Source organism: Eschrichtius robustus, chromosome 8 (genome assembly GCF_028021215.1).
Source record: "Eschrichtius robustus isolate mEscRob2 chromosome 8, mEscRob2.pri, whole genome shotgun sequence".
Lineage (NCBI taxonomy): Eukaryota > Metazoa > Chordata > Mammalia > Artiodactyla > Eschrichtiidae > Eschrichtius > Eschrichtius robustus.
Genome location: NC_090831.1, coordinates 89,798,868 through 89,819,347, shown reverse-complemented (window position 1 = coordinate 89,819,347; position 20,480 = coordinate 89,798,868).

Here is a 20,480-nt window from a genome sequence, read left to right as displayed (position 1 = left end):
ACATTTAACAAGGACGTAGAAGAACTAAAGAGGAACCAAGCAACGATGAAAAACACAATAAATGAAATTAAAAATACTCTAGATGGGATCAATAGCAGAATAACTGAGGCAGAAGAAAGGATAAGTGACCTGGAAGATAAAATGGTGGAAATAACTACTGCAGAGCAGGATAAAGAAAAAAGAATGAAAAGAACTGAGGACAGTCTCAGAGACCTCTGGGACAACATTAAACGCACCAACATTCAAATTATAGGGGTCCCAGAAAAAGAAAGGGACTGAGAAAATATTTGAAGAGATTATAGTTGAAAACTTCCCTAATATGGGAAAGGAAATAGTTAATCAAGTCCTGGAAGCACAGAGAGTCCCATACAGGATAAACCCAAGGAGAAACACGACAAGACACATATTAATCAAACTGTCAAAAATTAAATATAAGGAAAACATATTAAAGGCAGCAAGGGAAAAAAAACAAATAACACACAAGGGAATCCCCATAAGGTTAACATCTGATCTTTCAGCAGAAACTCTGCAAGCCAGAAGGGAGTGGCAGGATATACTTAAAGTGATGAAGGAGAAAAACCTACAACCAAGATTACTCTACCCAGCAAGGATCTCATTCAGATTCGATGGAGAAATTAAAACCTTTACAGACAAGCAAAAGCTGAGAGAGTTCAGCACCACCAAACCAGCTTCACAACAAATGCTAAAGGAACTTCTCTAGGCAAGAAACACAAGAGAAGGAAAACACTTACAATAACAAACCCAAAATATTTAAGAAAATGGGAATAGGAACATACATATCGATAATTACCTTGAATGTAAATGGATTAAATGCCCCCACCAAAAGACACAGGCTGGCTGAATGGATACAAAAACAAGACCCATATATATGCTGTCTACAAGAGACCCACTTCAGACCTAGAGACACATACAGACTGAAAGTGAGGGGATGGAAAAAGATATTCCACGCAAATGGAAATCAAAACAAAGCTGGAGTAGCAATTCTCATATCAGACAAAATAGACTTTAAAATAAAGACTATTACAAGAGACAAAGAAGGACACTATATAATGATCAAGGGATTGATCCAAGAGGAAGCTATAACAATTGTAAATATTTATGCACCCAACATAGGAGCACCTCAATACATAAGGCAAATACTAACAGCCATAAAAGGGGAAATCGACAGCAACACAATCATAGTAGGGGACTTTAACACCCCACTTTCACCAATGGACAGATCATCCAAAATGAAAATAAATAAGGAAACACAAGCTTTAAATGATACATTAAACAATATAGACTTTATTGATATTTATAGGGCATTCCACCCAAAAACAACAGAATACACATTTTTCTCAAGTGCTCATGGAACATTCTCCAGGATAGATCATATCTTGGGTCACAAATCAAGCCTTGGTAAATTTAAGAAAATTGAAATCGTATCAAGTATCTTTTCCGACCACAACGCTATGAGACTAGATATCAATTACAGGAAAAGATCTGTAAAAAATACAAACACATGGAGGCTACACAATACACTGCTTAATAACGAAGTGATCACTGAAGAAATCAAAGGGGAAATCAAAAAATACCTAGAAACAAATGACAATGGAGATACGACGACCCAAAACCTATGGGACGCAGCAAAAGCAGTGCTAAGAGGGAAGTTTATAGCAATACAAGCCTACCTCAAGAAACAGGAAACATCTCGAATAAACAACCTAAACTTGCACCTGAAGCAATTAGAGAAAGAAGAACAAAAAAACCCCAAAGCCAGCAGAAGGAAGAAATTATAAAGATCAGGTCAGAAATAAATGAAAAAGAAATGAAGGAAACAATAGCAAAAATCAATGAAACTAAAAGATGGTTCTTTGAGAAGATAAAATTGATAAACCACTAGCCAGACTCATCAAGAGAAAAAGGGAGAAGACTCAGATCAATAGAATTAGAAATGAAAAAGGAGAAGTAACCACTGACACTGCAGAAATACAAAAGATCATGAGAGATTACTACAAGCAACTCTATGCCAATAAAATGGACAACCTGGAAGAAATGGACAGATTCTTAGAAATGCACAAACTGCCAAAACTGAACCAGGAAGAAATAGAAAATATGAACAGACCAATCACAAGCACTGAAATTGAAACTGTGATTAAAAACCTTCCAACAAACAAAAGCCCAGGACCAGATGGCTTCACAGGCGAATTCTATCAAACATTTAGAGACGAGCTAACACCTATCCTTCTCAAACTCTTCCAAAATATTGCAGAGGGAGGAACACTCCCAAACTCATTCTACGAGGCCACCATCACCCTGATACCAAAACCAGACAAAGATGTCACAAAGAAAGAAAACTACAGGCCAATATCACTGATGAACATAGATGCAAAAATCCTCAACAAAATACTAGCAAACAGAATCCAACAGCACATTAAAAGGATCATACACCATGATCAAGTGGGGTTTATCCCAGGAATGCAAGGATTCCTCAATATACGCACATCAATCAATGTGATACACCATATTAACAAATTGAAGGAGAAAAACCATATGATCATCCCAATAGATGCAGAGAAAGCTTTCGACACAATTCAACACCCATTTATGATAAAAGCCCTGCAGAAAGTAGGCATAGAGGGAACTTTCCTCAACATAATAAAGGCCATATATGACAAACCCACAGCCAACATTGTCCTCAATGGTGAAAAACTGAAACCATTTCCACTAAGATCAGGAACAAGACAAGGTTGCCCACTCTCACCACTATTATTCAACATAGTTTTGGAAGTGTTAGCCACAGCAATCAGAGAAGACAAAGAAATAAAAGGAATCCAAATCGGAAAAGAAGAAGTAAAGCTGTCACTATTTGCAGATGACATGATACTATACATAGAGAATCCTAAAGATGCTACCAGAAAACTCCTAGAGCTAATCAATGAATTTGGTAAAGTAGCAGGATACAAAATTAATGCACAGAAATCTCTTGCATTTCTATACACTAATGACGAAAAATCTGAAAGTGAAATTAAGAAAACACTCCCGTTTACCATTGCAACAAAAAGAATAAAATATCTAGGAATAAACCTGCCTAAGGAGACAAAAGACCTGTATGCAGAAAATTATAAGACACTGATGAAAGAAAGTAAAGATGATACAAATAGATGGAGAGATATACCATGTTCCTGGATTGGAAGAATCAACATTGTGAAAATGACTCTACTACCCAAAGCAATCTACAGATTCAATGCAATCCCTATCAAACTACCACTGGCATTTTTCACAGAACTAGAACAAAAAATTTCACAATTTGTATGGAAACACAAAAGACCCCGAATAGCCAAAGCAATCTTGAGAACGAAAAATGGAGCTGGGGGAATCAGGCTCCCTGACGTCAGACTATATTACAAAGCTACAGTAATCAAGACAGTTTGGTACTGGCACAAAAACAGAAATATAGATCAATGGAACAGGATAGAAAGCCCAGAGAAAAACCCACACACATATGGTCACCTTATCTTTGATAAAGGAGGCAAGCATATACAGTGGAGCAAAGACAGCCTCTTCAATAAGTGGTGCTGGGAAAATTGGACAGGTACATGTAAAAGTATGAAATTAGAACACTCCCTGACACCACGCACAAAAATAAACTCAAAATGGATTAAAGACCTAAGTGTAAGGCCAGACACTATCAAACTCTTAGAGGAAAACATAGGCAGAACACTCTATGACATACATCACAGCAAGATTCTTTTTGACCCAGCTCCCAGAGAAATGGAAATAAGAACACAAATAAACAAATGGGACCTAATGAAACTTAAAAGCTTTTGCACAGCAAAGGAAACCATAAACAAGACCAAAAGACAACCCTCAGAATGGGAGAAAATATTTGCAAATGAAGCAACTGACAAAGGATTAATCTCCAAGATTTACAAGCAGCTCATGCAGCTCAATAACAAAAAAACCAACAACCCAATCCAAAAATGGGCAGAAGACCTAAATAGACATTTCTCCAAAGAAGATATACAGATGGCCTACAGACACATGAAAGAATGCTCAACATCATTAATCATTAGAGAAATGCAAATCAAAACTACAATGAGATATCATCTCACACCGGTCAGAATGGCCATCATCAAAAAATCTAGAAACAATAGATGCTGGAGAGGGTGTGGAGGAAAGGGAACACTCTTGCACTGTTGGTGGGAATGTAAATTGATACAGCCACTATGGAGAACAGTATGGAGGTTCCTGAAAAAACTACAAATAGAACTACCATACGACCCAGCAATCCCACTACTGGGCATATACCCTGAGAAAACCATAGTTCAAAAAGAGTCATGTACCAAAATGTTCATTGCAGCTCTATTTACAATAGCCAGGACATGGAAGCAACCTAAATGTCCATCGACAGATGAATGGATAAAGAAGATGTGGCACATATATACAATGGAATATTACTCAGCCATAAAAAGAAATGAAATGGAGGTATTTGTAATGAGGTGGATGGAGTTAGAGTCTGTCATACAGAGTGAAGTAAGTCAGAAAGAGAAAAGCAAATACAGTATGCTAACACATATATACGGAATCTAAGGAAAAAAAAAAAAAAAGGCCATGAAGAACCTAGTGGCAAGACGGGAATAAAGACACAGACCTACTAGAGAATGGACTTGAGGATATGGGGAGGGGGTGGGGTGAGATGTGACAGGGTAAGAGAGTGTCATGGACATATATACACTACCAAATGTAAAATAGATAACTAGTGGGAAGCAGCCGCATAGCACAGGGAGATCAGCTCGGTGCTTTGTGACCACCTAGAGGGGTGGGATGGGGAGGGTGGGAGGGAGGGAGATGCAAGAGGGAAGAGAAATGGGAACATATTGTATATGTATAACTGATTCACTTTGTTATAAAGCAGAAGCTAACACACCATTGTAAGGCAATTATACTTCAATAAAGATGTTTAAAAAAAAAAAAGATGTTAAAAAAAAAATAGACCTCTCCACACACTTTCCCTTTCTCTTTTATCATTTCAGATTATAATCCTTATCACTATCTGACCTCCTACTACACATTTTTGCTTGAGTATTATTTCTCTCCCCTAATACAAATAAATGTAAACTCCATGAGAAGAGACAATGTCTTGTCTTATTCTCTGTATGCTCAGCACTTAGAGCAGTGCCAAGAAAATACTAGGCACTCATTAAATTTTAATATAACGAATGAATGAATCACCCTGCTTTTCTACATAGCATTCATCATTATCTGAAACGTATCCTATTCATTTCCTCTACTGTCTGTTTTCTCTGTCTCTACCTTTTCAATAGAATGTAAGTTCTATGAACCCTGCAAGTTTATCTGTCTTGATCCTCAATAGAACAGGGCTGGGCAAGAAAGAACAAAATGACAAAATAGTGAGTGAACTTAAATGACACATTCTTAGAAACATTCACTGATAAAGTAACATGTTTCTTATCTGTTCTTACCATAATATCCTGTGCTTCCTTGGTTACAGTCCTTGAACTTTACAGAAATGCTTATTTCATTGGCTGTATTTCCCACTAGACTATAGGCTCAGAGAGGTCAGGAACTTGTCATTTTCTTCACCAGTCATATCCCCAGCACTTATCATAAATCCTTAGTATAAAAAATTTCATTTTATAACTGTGTTCATGCAAAGAAGGAAGGGGGTGAACGAAAGGACAAATGAAGAAACAGAAGGAAAGATGAATAACTTTTTTCAGAGGACTGTAAAGATTATTCAGGATCTAAAGTGATTGAACAAGATGATCATTGAGGCCCCTGAGTTTTTCCCAAGGGGAGCCCTAAAGGAGCTACAAAAGAATAAATTTATAAATTAAGGCTCTAAATTAGATTCTAAGAAGCCAGTTGGAGTCTAAGAATCTAAACACTTAGCTTCCTGTAAGACATTTGTCACTGGGACACTGCTCACATTAATGTCAAAGACATACCAATCGCTTGCATCAATAACGTTCAAGTAGTACAAATATTTTTGTTTGTAGGTCCTGAGAATTCTGTTTCTTTTTCTCCTCAAATCTGTATTTCTCTTCCTGTGTCTCCACAGCATGTGATCTTTATATATATTTTTATACTTGAAAGCTGTTCATTATCTCCTTATTATAGTCCTCTGCAACAAAATATAGGAATTTATTTTTAATATTCTATTAACACAAGGCTATACATTTTCTTTGAATGAATAATTCATTAAAATTAGTACTGATATAAAATTAACAAAAATAATCTATATAATAACATATATAAATTTAAAAGGTGAATACAAATATAGAAAGTTTATATAGAGAAAGTAAAATTTTAAATACAAAAAGGAAAACTTTATTGGGTCTATACATCTTAATGAGAAGAAGAAATTTATCATGTCTCGATTAGAGGAATCATTGAACAGTCCCTCTGCCTGCTGCTCTGCAGGCTTTGAAGTCCCAAGGTCAAGTCTCATAATAAGATTCCTAATGGGTGAAGGTAGGCTTTTCTTCTGCAACATGGGCAAAGAGGTTTTGTGGAAGGGCAGTGGCAAAGGGAATATCTACCTCAGATAACTGCTCAGGTAAATCAGCTTTAGAAAACAGCACACATGAAGGCAATTCTCTGGAAGATGGTTCCTGTAAAATGAACCACCAGTATACCCCGTGGAAAGTCTCTTAGTACCCTGGTCTGAGGATCACTGGCTGGCGTCACAATGATGCTCATCTGACGCTCTCCTTCTCTTATAATCATTTCCTCCCTCAGCAGTGTCTCCCTCACTCTCTTCACTGCTATTTATAGCCTCTCTACTGAATTTCAGACCAGCATTCCCAGCCCCTGGCAAGGCATTCCCACATGCACACCTATCTGATAACTCACACTCCACTTGCCCCAAGATAAAATTATCCCTGTCTCAGCCCCCAAAACAAGTTACACTATCTCTTATATTTTCTATTTCATACAAATGGCATCACAGATCTTCTGGAAACTCAAGTTAAAAACATTCATTAACTCTGAATACTGAATCTAATGAGAACTGAGGAGACAGTTAGCTAATTTTTGGATAGCCAGACTAATGAAGCTCAGCCAAGTCACCCTTTGAGTGGTCTTGGAAGCTGGAAGTAAAGAAGGTGTATCTCCTTCCCTTGAAGACGAATCCTAACAGATGAGATCTCAGCAGGTAGAGATAAGCTGGTTCCTCTAATCATGGTCAGGGAGCCCTCTAGAGTAAGCCAGGGGACCTTGGTTAAGATGCAGCTTCTTAATTTGGTTCTAGTAAATTAGAGCAGGTCATAAGTGGGAAGGATATAGTTACCCCATCATTCTCTCCCAGAGGATTGCAAATCCAGTGTGATTGGAATATATTCCAAAGGAAGCTTTTGTTTCTTGCTTTATTGTGTCAAAGAGGGCTTTCCCATGTTCCTTTTTCATCTCCAGAGTTAAAATACTGGTCATGAGGAGAGGGGATTAAATACCAAGAATGCCAGTTTGCTCTTTGAGAAGTTAACCATCCCCTAGTCCCAAGGTCTTGAAGAAGGTACTGCAATGAACTAAGGTGGGGTTTACTTCATAGCACCTACAGAGGAAACTGAGAGGTATTATATACAATCTCAACCTAGGAAAAGGGAGAGGAGATACTGAACTGTAAACAGAGCCCTACTAACTAAGCAAGTAGGATGGGAACTTGAGATATGAAAATATTTAGGTGCTCTGGACTAATATTTTGTTACCCCCTATAAGGACTAACCCACAGGAAGTATGACTGGACAACGATTGCTAATGTGACTATTCCCACAAATACTGCTATAGATGTACATTATACAGAGCTCTTTTCATTTCAAGAGGGAAAAAATCAACTTAAATTAAGTGAAAAGAAAAAATGATGGGACATATTAGTTCATGTAACTGGAAAATTCAGGGGTGCGTCAGCCTCAGACACTGTTAGACCTAGAGGCTCAGGCTGCCAGTGGTTTATTTTTCGTCCCATTTTCCAGTTCTGCCCTCCTCCTTAGTCAGCTTCATTCTTCAGGCAGCCTATTGAATCCAACCAAGGAAAGGAGGGGAAACAAATGCTGGCAATTCCACACTGTGATCTTTACAGCTTGTGATACACAAAGGAAGAAAAGAGTCTACAACCAATCCCCTGGAGGGCATCTGACTGACACAGTTTTGGACATGTGCATGTCCCTGAACCATTCGTTTTGGTCAGGGGAACGAGGGAGTCTGATGGCCAATCGTGGAGCCCGTTTATCTCTGTGGCTAGTTGGTGATGGTGTTAGCCCCACAAACTCCCCGATACACATTTTCCACAGGAAGAAGTTCTGTACCAAAGAGAAAGGGAAGGGAAGGGGAGGAAAGCAAGCTAGAAAAACCAAGCTGTAACTATCAGAGACCCTTGTAGGCATGTTCTCCATTTGCTGGCTTGGTCTTTTCCTTCTCTGCTTTCAGAGATGGGTTTTCTCCTGCCAGATTGGTTCCTCTGGATTTTGTCTTTCAAAATCAGTACATAAGAGAGAATGGGGAGAAAGAAGAGAGAAAGACACAAGATGTGCAGGGGTGTAATTTGGCAAAACTTTGAGAAGAAAGAGGCACAGAGTTGGGATTATGTGAGGAAAATGGATGAGTGACAAAAGAAGTATTTAAAGTATTGCTTTAGGTTATGTAATGCTTTTCATGCGGTTGAAGCAATATTAAGTAGAGAGAGAGCTCTTCTGAATCACTGTTGGGTTTCTAAATCATTTCTTTGACTACTTCAGTAAGATTAGATCCTATTATACAGTAGTGTACAAATACTATATTCTGTTAGTGTTTACACATCTATCTCCCCCACTAGATCAAAGTCTCCTTGAAGGTAGTAGTTATATCTTATACATTTCCATAGTGTTTTGCACACAGAAAGGACTCAAAAGTGTATTTGTTAATGAGTGATTTTTTTTTTCATTCTCAAGGCACTCCAATAAAGTGGTCCTTCAAATTCTTAAAAATCCTAAAGATGGTGTTTCCATGGCCTCTGATTATAACCTTTCCTTTAAGTAAACAAGAATTCCCTTTGTGCCTTTCATAAATTCATTCTAAGGCATCTTCTCTCTTCACCTAAAATCGAGATAGTTAAGGCAGTAATCTTTCAACATCACAGAATCAAAGTAAGTAAGACATAGAAGAGAACTTAAAATATTGAAACCAACTCCTTCATTTTACATAGAAGGAAATGGGATCTTTTTTTAGTTAAATTATTCGTTCACCCATATAGTTATTTAGTGCCTAAATCAAGGATTTGAGTTCCAAAACTTCAGTTTCCGGACTATTTCCACACATCATCTTGCCTCCTAAACATTACACCTTCTTAAAGACATGTTCAATCCTCTTCTCCTCGTACTAAATAGGTATAATTATCCTTGCCTTTCTCATAGTTCCAATATAAAAAATGTGTGTGAATAATATGACGTACTACAAAAACATAGCTTTAGATTCTGACCAGTCTTGACTCTTCTTTCTTGAAGTTATATGATTTGGCGAAAGTTTATCTATAAAATAAATGTAGGGCTTCCCTGGTGGCGCAGCAGTTAAGAATCCGCCTGCCCATGCAGGGGACATGGGTGCAAGCCCTGGTCCGGGAAGATCCCACATGCCGCAGAGCAACTAAGCCCGTGCACCACAACTACTGAGCCTGTGCTATAGAGCCCACGAGCCACAACTACTGAGTCCGCATGCCACAACTACTGAAGCCTGTGCACCTAGAGCCTGTGCTCTGCAACAAGAGAAGCCACCGCAATGAGAAGCCCGCGCACCGCAACGAAGAGTAGCCCCCACGCACCGCAACTGGAGAAAGCCTGGGCACAGCAACGAAGACCCAACGCAGCCAAAAATAAATTAATTAATTAATTAAAAATAAATAAATAAATAAATAAATAATAAAATAAATGTAATAATACCTATAGTTACCAGATATCTATAAGGTACAGAATCATAAGCATTGGTCAATATAAAACACCTAATATGTCATAGACCCTAAACATGTATTAGGGTTTGCTTTTTCTTTTTCTGCCAAACAACAACCCTAAACATGTATTAGGGTTTGCTTTTTCTTTTTCTGCCAAACATGTATTAGGGTTTGCTTTTTCCTTTTCTGCCAAACCATAGCCGAATAACATTTATGAAAAACACTGCAACATATAGAAGCCTATGCCGGAGGTTACAATTTTAGCTCAATGAAGAAATTGCAGTTGGAAGTTGGAATATCAAGAGATTTAAGTACTATATGTTAAATTAACCATTCTTCAAGTTCATAATACCTCTTGGCTAACTCATAGCCCCATAATACTAATGAAATAAAATATTCCTTTAAATTTATTTTTATCATGAGAATGTATTAGCACCAAACAAGTACAGTAGCCCAGACCACAAAGTACTCAGTGGGGTCTTACAGGATTTCCTTAAAAGACAAAGTTATTCTGTCACCGATAGCAGTAGAGATTAGAAACTAAGTAACAACTCTCTTTTTCAAACATTGCCACCTAATTTACAATACCATGACAGCAAGGAGAGCAGTCTTGTAGATAAAAAGTAATTTGATAAGATAATGGCTGCCATTTTTCTACTGCAATAGCTCTGCAACATAATTTATAGGGACCATACTTCTCCACTTCTTGATGACAGGTAAGGGAAAAAATTTCAGCAGCAAACCTTGATAGCAGGCTAAGACCATTTGGATCAGTATAACTAAGTCATTTTTAACTGTTTTTTCAATTATCTTTTTTCAGCTTTTATCCCATTTCATCAAAAAGAAGGATAAAGGTTGATGATTAAAAAATCTCTGTTCAAAATTGAGATTTTTAGATTAAAAATAGCTGTAAAATGATTTTGACTCTATATTGTATGGATATTGGTTCATTTTCTACATTGAGATGACCATAAATTAGTCTACACTTTATCACCATGAATACTAAAAGATGCAATAGAGTTACATATACAGCTCTTCTGAAAATGAAGATCATGGCTTTTTTTTTCATTGATTCTGTGCCGTATGCATTTCAAATAAGTCCTGAAGTAATTTAAAGATTATCATGGAATGTAAAATGTAATATTTAAGAATAAAAGTGAAACAGACTACCTGAAAGATGCAAGTGGAATATGACTTTTTAGCACCTGAATTGAGTTGATTAAAATTCTTGAATCCTAAATTTAGCTGTTGAGTTTCTGGAATCAAAGAATATGAATAATGGACAATGGCAGCAACTTTGACTTTTAGCCACTCACACCATCCTTTCCCTCACATTTTGTATGAATCCTAATTTCTTCTTTATTATTTCAGCTACTCTTTGTATGGATCTTACCTTGATCTTGGAATTATGTGGGGTAAAATGATAAATGGATAAGTTAGATCTTTGATCTTTAATCTTCCATACTAGTGACAGGTCAGGATACCACATCTCCATACAAGATAATAGAAAAAAAAAAAAAAAAAGACCATTTAAACACCAAAAGATGAAATTTTAAACTACTGAATAAGTTAAAAAGTGACCGATTATATTTTATACATTTGTGGTAAATATGAAAACTAAGATTATGCTATTGATGTTCAGCTGTTCTTTCTAATAATTGCTAAGCATAAGATCGAACTTCTTAGAAACTTCTCCTAGAACAAGGCAATATACTCTGTATTTAACATAGTCAAAGAAGCTACCATTATTTTTGGTATAGTTGAAGGACAACTATACAATCCATCTAAAGAAACTATTCCAAAATATTTAGATAAAAGTCCACATGTTCATGCTTTCAACAAATAGGAACTTCGGTGTTCTGGGCACCATTCTAGAAGCAAGAGATTCAATAGTGAAGCTGCCTTCGCTAAGCTTCCTTCCATTCTAGTAAAGGATATAAATAAAAATGTATCCGGAATACAATGGGCAAGCGCTCTGAAGAAAAATAAAGCAGCATGGAGAAGAGAAAAATGTAGGTAACATTTTAGATAACTAAATTTTAGATAATATAGACTAATACTTTTCAGTGTAATTAGAGAAAGCATCTTTAAGGAGAAAATTTTGGAGCAGATCCCTGAATGTGAATATCTAGGGAAAGAACATTCTAGCGGGCAGAACAATATGTCCTAAGATCCTGAAGCAGGATATTAGAAAGGAGTCCTAAGGTATAAGCCAGGATAACACTAATTAAAAATAGAATTCCATATAGTTTTACATCTCTCCTCTCTCTAATTGGGTTTTGACAGCAATGTTTTAAAACTGAGTAAAGAAATAATGATAGTCTGAGATCAATTTCCTGGCCATAATTAGGCCAATATATAGCTGCTGAATGCTGAGAAAAAAGGATTCTGATAGGTCAATTAATTATTAAATAGACTTTAATCATCCTTGGCAATTTTCCTAGTAATATGAAATTGCTTTGCATAGTGACTAATAATAAAACATGTGCTCTTGAATTATGCTTCTCATAAAACATACAGTTTGAGGAAATGATAATTCAGTTGTTTCTAAGCTAACAGAGTTTCAAATGTGTGTCAAAAACTTTGTCCATAATTTTGAAGTAATAAAGTGGCTGCGTACTGGAAGAAGCATAAAAATAGAACTAATTTAAGAGTTTGGCTATTAGAGATCAGGGCTCATCACTCAGGAAATATTTTGTGTGGTTTTTCTGCCATGTGATCTTCTCTTGGGGTTTTTTTCAACTGGACCAGTGAGAAATTCTGAGGGAAATGAGGCTGAACTAGCTTAACTATGGTGAAGGCACTGATGGATGGCATGTGAAGAAAGAAACATGTCATGTGTATACCTTACAAGAACTCTCAAGGAGAATTTATCAGCAACTAAAATTGTTTTCTTCAATACCCTAGTTGGCCATCTCAAAAACAAAAACAAAACAACAACAAAAAAAACCCTCCAGCCTGACTTCTGTACTACTTGTCAGATAATTATTTTACCGAAAAAATGTACACTCAAGATTTTTTGTTCTCAGATTAACCATAGTCGTTGTTGTTGTTTTAAATTACCCTCACCCCTCTCTCTCTTTTAATCCTGATTTTTCATTTATCTCTTGACTCATTCTACTAACTCTTCCTAACATTTGAGTGTACAATTTTCATTCCAGATAACTTTGAGAATATAAAAATACCCAGCTAAATGTCTCTGAGTTATTCCTTGGTTAATCTGGGCGTTGAAAGGTTGTTCTTAATCTTCACTGATCCTTCAAGAATCTGATGAAAGTTATTGAATCCCTGCCCCCTAAAATGCAACACATCCATTCACATAAAATTGTACACAGACTCACAGGCTTCCTGAAGCATCTCCTTGTGTCCACATAAACTAAGGCAAGAGCTCCTGCTGATCTGGAGTTATAGACTTCTCTAATGCCACCCACAAAAAGCTTTAGATCCATTTACAAGTCAGACAGACACAAACTTAACCTTGAAGTCATTTATAAATATTAGCCTTTCTCATTCTGCTCTAACATGAAGCCATACAATGAGCACAATGTCTCTACCTCCTTCATGAGCTTGCCTTGAATATGTGATAAAACCTGCCTCCTTAGAGAATGCAATGTGTTTAAGTTGTTAAATAAGCCAACTAAGCCTTTGAGTGGCTTCTATTGACTTGCTTATGACATTGTCAAGATAGTTTTGCCTAATAGTTCTAGTTTCCTATGGGATTTTACCAAATAATAAAGTCAATATAGGGGCGTCCCTGGTGGTGCAGTGGTTAAGAATCTGCCTGCCAATGCAGGTGACACTGGTTCTATCCCTGGTCCAGGAAGATCTCACATGCCGCGGAGCAACTAAGCCCATGCGCCACAACTACTGAGCCTGTGCTCTAGAGCCCGTGAGCCATTACTACTGAGCCCATGTGCCACAACTACTGAGGCCCGCGCACCTAGAGCCCGTGCTCCACAACAAGAGAAGCCACCACAATGAGAAGTCTGTGCACCACAGTGAAGAGTAGCCCCCTCACCACAACTAGAGAAAGCCCGCGCAGCAACGAAGACCCAATGCAGCCAAAAATAAATAAATAAAATAAATTTTTTTTTAAAAGTCAGTATTATCAGCTCTGTTTCTTTAATCAAGTCTAATTGTGCCATATCTACTGTTTCTCATAATTAGAATCCTTCAGACAGCATCACATGAAAAGTATTATCAAAAACCAAGAAATTCTCCAAAGAAAGAAAAAGATCCTCACTGCACCTAGCAGACTTATCTCTCACAGCTTCACCTGTCCAGTTTGGCAAATAACCAGCTTGATGATGAGACATATAAAATTTAAATCGGAAATGATCCTTTTACATGCTCAACAATATTATTATACCTTATTGAAGAAGTTCAACAAGTTGGCATTGAATGTACATTGTGAATATGTGCCCACCTTAAAGTTGAGATCAGATATCAACTCTAAAAATGCCGAAACCTACCTTGCTTGGTAATTTTCCTTGAAAAAGTGAGTAATTTCTGTGCTAATGCTTAGAAAGAATCCAATTTGTTGAAATTGAGTACATGCTAAATAATCAATGTGTGTGTCCTAAGAGCTATTCATTGCCAAACTAGTCTGGCCCTTATTTAAGTCATCCTTCATAGGTATTCTGCATCATTCAATACCTAATAAAAAATAATTGAGATAACCACAGTACCAAAAGCACTCAGCCAAGTCACTTAGCAAAGCTCAATGTTCAGGAGCTATTCTCCACAGTTTCAACATGTGTTGTGACACTTTTATCTGACTATATTTCCAAGAATGATTGTATAGCAAACAATCTTGGAAGAAAAAGATAGTGTCTCCCTCTCAGCAGAGAACATGTCTTTAGTGATGAGAATAAGTTTTAAAATCTCTCCCTCTGGAACAAATTTTGACAAATTGGCTAGCATCTTCTTTATAATACTGAGACTCAGGATTCCTCAGCTATGACACAGACCCACTCTGTGCACACTGTTTATCTAGATCCTTCCACATCACTCCACAGGATTTAGGGGACAAGGGGAACCGATAACAACAGGAAGCTCAAGCTTCTTGCTGTGCCTTGAATAATAAATCCTTTGTCTCTGATCCTGGAGTCTCGTGTCTTCTGCTAGCATTTTAAAACTGTGGCCGACTAACTTGTTAATTTGCAAGCAGGGTAAAATCTCAGACTCTTCATAGTTCTTGACACTAAGCTAAATAAGCAAAGCCAATTGGGATAGAAACTAATATCCAGGGACTTCTGCATGTGGCCAAGAGAGAGAGCCAAATTTATCATCATAACCAAAATAACTATAACCTAAGAAAAATATATGAAAACAATGCTGTTAAGACGTTTGGACATCAGTCAGTGTACAACAGTGATCTCTGAGAGAGGGGAAACAAAGTGCCTGCATGAATTTCCAGTCTGCAAGAGAAGAACACAGGAAGAGCCCATCGGTCTCTCTAAGTTAAAGAGATAGAGTTGAGAAACCTAGGCAATTAGAATTTGCAAGGCAGAGGACAAGATAGGAGGGAGTTGGACAGAGAAAGAACTCCAGAGATGTGGAGAGAATTCTCTTCCTGTCATCAACTGAGTACTGATCAGAGCACGTGTATGAAGAAACTACCAAAGGCAGAGAAAAGAACCCCCCGGAGCTCACACAGGGCAAGGAATCATTTGTGTTCCCAATAGCCAGAGTGAAAAAGTGATGGAGAACTCAGAAGAGTATTGCCTCAGTAGTGGGGTAAAATTATCCCCAGACTAAAGACTTCTCTGGATTGACCAACACCTCAAAAGGATCAAACTATTTCCAAGTAACTTAGCTGCATCCCAGAACAAAGTTCAAGAATATTTATAAGAACATGAAAATATATAGCATGCAACAAGGTAACATTCACCATGTCTGGCATCCAATCAGAAGTCACCATACACCCAGACGTTCTTTTTCTCTTCCAACTCTTCTGCCTCCTGCTGCTCCCTCTTCCCCAGCAAAGGAAGATAAAAAGAAATCAGAAGTATTATAGCTCCCTTTAAGAAGAAACCTATTACAGGGAGAGGTGAACCGTCCTCGGTGCTTACTTACACACCCTGGACCTGAGCAGAACTTAAGAGCCTTGGCTAAGGAATTTCCCGACCTGAATCAGCATCCACTGGGATTTGCTAAGGAATTTGAGTTAACCATCCAGACCTATGAGCCTCGATATCAATCAGTATTTACTTAATTGGAAATTAAAGGAAATTCTCACCCCCCCCCCAAAAAAAAGTCACCATACATGCAAAGAAGCAGGAAAATATAACTCATAAATGGGGGGTGGGGACATATCCAGGGATATTCTTCCTATTCAAACTGTGGGTCACAGACCAGCAGCGTCTGTGTCACCTGGGAGCTTGTTAGAAATGCAGAAATTCTTAGTCCCCACCTCAGCTCTATTGAATCAGAATCTGCATTTTAATAGGATCCCTTAGGAGATTAAATTCACATTAAAATTTTATAGTCACAGAACTAAAACTCAGAAGTCAGAGGAGTCAATCTAAGGAGTAACTTAGAAAAACTGCTTGCTCAGAGACTTCTATAAAGAATATGTATGTGGAAAGGAATATTTATTAAGCATATCCTAGATTCTGGATATTTTATTTCCTAAAAATATAATAAAGTAATATATGCACTTGTTAAAAAAATAAAATTCTAGGGCTTCCCTGGTGGCACAGTGGTTGAGAGTTTGCCTGCCAATGCAGGGGACACGGGTTCGAGCCCTGGTCTGGGAAGATCCCACATGCCGCGGGGCAACTGGGCCCGTGAGCCACAATTACTGAGCCTGCGCGTCTGGAGCCTGTGCTCCGCAACAAGAGAGGCCGCGATAGTGAGAGGCCGCGATAGTGAAAGGCCCGTGCACCGCGATGAAGAGTGGCCCCCGCTTGCCGCAACTAGAGAAAGCCCTTGCACAGAAACGAAGACCCAACACAGCTATAAATAAATAAATAAATAAATAATAAAAATAAAGGAATTCCTTAAAAAAAATAAAAATAAAATAAAATAAAATTCTATAATAGGTGTTTTAAATGAAAAGTAATATCCCCCAACCCACCTTTTCCAATCTGAACTCTAGCTTTCAAGAAGTGATCACTTTTAACTTTTTTGTTGTAGCTCTTCTAGTAGTTTAGTTCTTTAATATTTAAAAATATGCTTACATTAAAATCTCTTGATCTGTCACATCTGACTCTCTGGTATGAAATATAAAGACAGCTTATTAATACTATTTCTATTTCTTCTCTCTAGCCTCTGCTAATTTTTCATAGTTATTATCAATTTTTACTATAACTTTACTATACATTTCTACTGGACACCTATGTAATTTTAAATAATTAGTATGTATAATATTTCTTTTTTTCTTAAAAATAACTGCATCCTTTGATGGCAGTAATACAATTATTGGATTAAGAGACCACAGGAGAAAGGGCAGGTGACATTTCTGGAAGACAGATATGGAATACAGAAAGGGGGGGGAATAGGGTCATGTGACAGTCACTGTAAAAATACAGTGCATTCTATAGATACCTGCACCATCAACTTTCAACTGTGAAATAGTATTTACACTTTTGTTACAATCCTGGCTAGAGAACAATTTTTCTTTAAAACCTCAGCCTGATAGCAAATGGAAACCTCAGGTGAATTCATAGTCCCGTGAGGTGCTTAGGCTGAAGATTCCAAGAGGCTGGTTCCAGCTTCATCCACAGATTTCTGTTTTTAAAAGGTATTGAGTTTTGCTTTTACAAAAGAAAATTCCCAAAGGAGGGGGAAAAAACCCAACCATAGCCACAGTGTGTATTCTTTCTTATCTTACAAACACCAAGGGCTACAACCCTCTGCTTCAAGACCAACACTCGGGGCTGAAGAAAAATCTCACTAATCATTGTTTAAAAAAAAAAAAAACCAAAAAAGACACAAAGACAAACCAAACCAACCTGATCATGGCACACTGACCTTGAGGGGCTGCCCCTCCCGCCCTTGCTTCTGGTCACAAACTCGATGACTATTTCTTTTCTGGGGGAAGGGGGTTTGGTATAGGAGCCTCGTTCACCTGCCACCCCAAGGAGTTGGAAGGGGGAACCCTGTGGCTGGCATACCAGGTTTCCTCATAAATAGCAAGGAAGAGTCAGGGGCCTTAGCAAGGTGGCTGAGGCGGTGGGATGAGGAGGAAAAGGCAGGAGACAGCCGGCAAGTACCGACACACAGGTGGGAAGGACCCCCGGCCTCACAGGCCTCGCCCACTCCCCGTGGGCTTGTCTCCCCAGGCCACAGCCACAGGGTGGGCTTCCTCTGGGGCTGTGTGGACAGCACTGGACCTCAGCCACGCCCCGGGGGAGTCCACTGCAGGTATCTCTGCCCCCTTCCCAGTTCCAAGCTCCCCACTCACACCAGGAACACCAGTCCCTCTCCTGGAGAGGGCCCAGCAGCCCCAACTAGTCTCCCACCCTTTCCTCAGGCCTCTTTCCCAGAAATATCCACAAATTCAACACCGTACACACCTCTGAACCCATGCACCTGTCAGCTTGACAGAACACCAAACACACCAAAACCACGGGCCCTAAAGATATGGTGCAAAGAGATGCATAAAAAGCAGAAACACTGCCTAGAACCACACCCAGGGTTCCCACCGTCAGGAGCCTGGTGGTGCGGCCACACCACCCATCCTTAGTTGTCCCCAGAGGGGCTGGGGCTGGCACACGGGGCGCTCTGGCTTCTGAGGACCAGGACAGACACCGGCATGAGGGGAGAAAGGCACGGGCGGCCATGACACGCCAGGACAGGACAGGCGTTAATACTGTTTCCTGGAGGCAGCTCTTGGGGGGGCGCTGCCCCACACCAGCCCTGCCACCTCCAGGTCCATCTCTCACCCTGGAGTCTTCTGATGCAGGCTGGAGGGTGCGGGTTTAAGGATGAACTCTGGAAGAAGGATGGCAGGAAGGCCCATGTGTGAATGCAGACGAGACAAGCAGTGGGAAAGGACTCCATTTCTCCCATCCCAGGCTCTTTTCCTTTTCTTTCTTTCTCTGACATTTTTTCACTTCCACTGGCCCCTGAAGCGGGGTCATCACGGCCCACGCACTGCAGAGGAGACAGGGTTCCAGAAATGCCTGGACCTGCTTCCGTGCGGGTCTTGCCCGCCATCTTGGCTCCATTTCATCTTGCTCATGCAACATGGGGTGAGCAGCGTTCGGTGCCTTCTAGAAGCTTGCTGTTCCCTTTTTCCTGGGGGAGGATGCAGCAGAGGAGGAGGAGAAGGAGGGCACATGCTTTGCCCAGAAAACCCACCAGACCCCCAGCCACCAGACTGCGACCCCAGGCTTTAGAGAGTCTCTGAAAATCAGGCCCGTTCAGGCGGAGTGCCAGCTGGGGCTGAGGCCCAGGGGACTCACAGCTGTTCACATGCACAAGTAGGTTTTCTCAGGCAGGAGCCCAGGAGCCCCGCAGCAGAACAGAAGTGAAGATGGTTATATACAATTTATATGTTTCAAAGAAAGTACTACTTTAAAAAAAAAAAGGAGAGAGAGAGAGAAAAGAAAAGAGAATAAGAAAAAAGAAAAGAAAAAATACCCAATGCCCCTCCCCCCAAGTTTCCAACTCTGGGTGGTTCCCTTAAATATTGCCCTGGGAAGGGTGGGGTGCAGGAAGCCCTCGACTCCGGCTTAACGCTACTGGCAAAAGGGGTAGGCAGTGGAATCAAAGCCTTTAAAAGCATCGTTCAGGGACCCAGCGTCCTGCTCACCTTCGCGGGCCGGTCTGTTTCCAGCAAATGTGCTTCCGGCGCGGGTCTTGGGCGCCTGTTTCAGGAGAAGAGAGCCGGCATGGGGAGGTTATGCACCCCGGGCTGGGGCGGGGCGCCCTCTGGTGGCGGGTCGCCCGTGGCGGCGGCGGGGACCGCAGCGGCCTCGGGTAGTTCCGGTTGTAATTCGTCCATCTGTCTGTGAACTTGGCCTCGCCCCCTTTCGCACTGGACCTCCGAAATTCAGGCTGTTCCAGGTCCGACTTGCAGGCGCATGGGGCCTCCTTGGCCTTGGCGCCTGAGCTCTTGCTGTCGCCCTCGAGGCCCTTGGGTTGGCGTTGGCATCAGCAGTCGGCTCCGTGGCTTTGCCACCCAAGTTGGGAGTCCTGGGGTCCTAGAGGCTGATGCGGCTCAGCACGCCGCTCCTCCTGCTCCCGCTGCCCCGGCCCGGGCCGCGGGCTGCCAGTACGCGAGGGTCAAAGGAGGAGGTGACTGGGGGGCGAGGAGGGGAGTGGGGGGCAAGGACTCCTCGGTGGGCCTGGCGGCTGGAGAGGGGCGCTTAGGGGCGGCCAGGCTTAGCAGCCCAGGAGGAAGCAGCAGTCAGCTGGTTTCTGCAGCGGAGGGTCGGTAGGTGTCTTTTTTTCACAAAGTTGTTGGTAATATTTCTGGAATCTGTGGGATAAAGATATTGGCACCTTTTCTCATCTGTTAGCTATATCTTTACCTTTATATTGTTAAGGTCGATAATATTTACATTTTATTCTGTTTGCTTTGTCTATA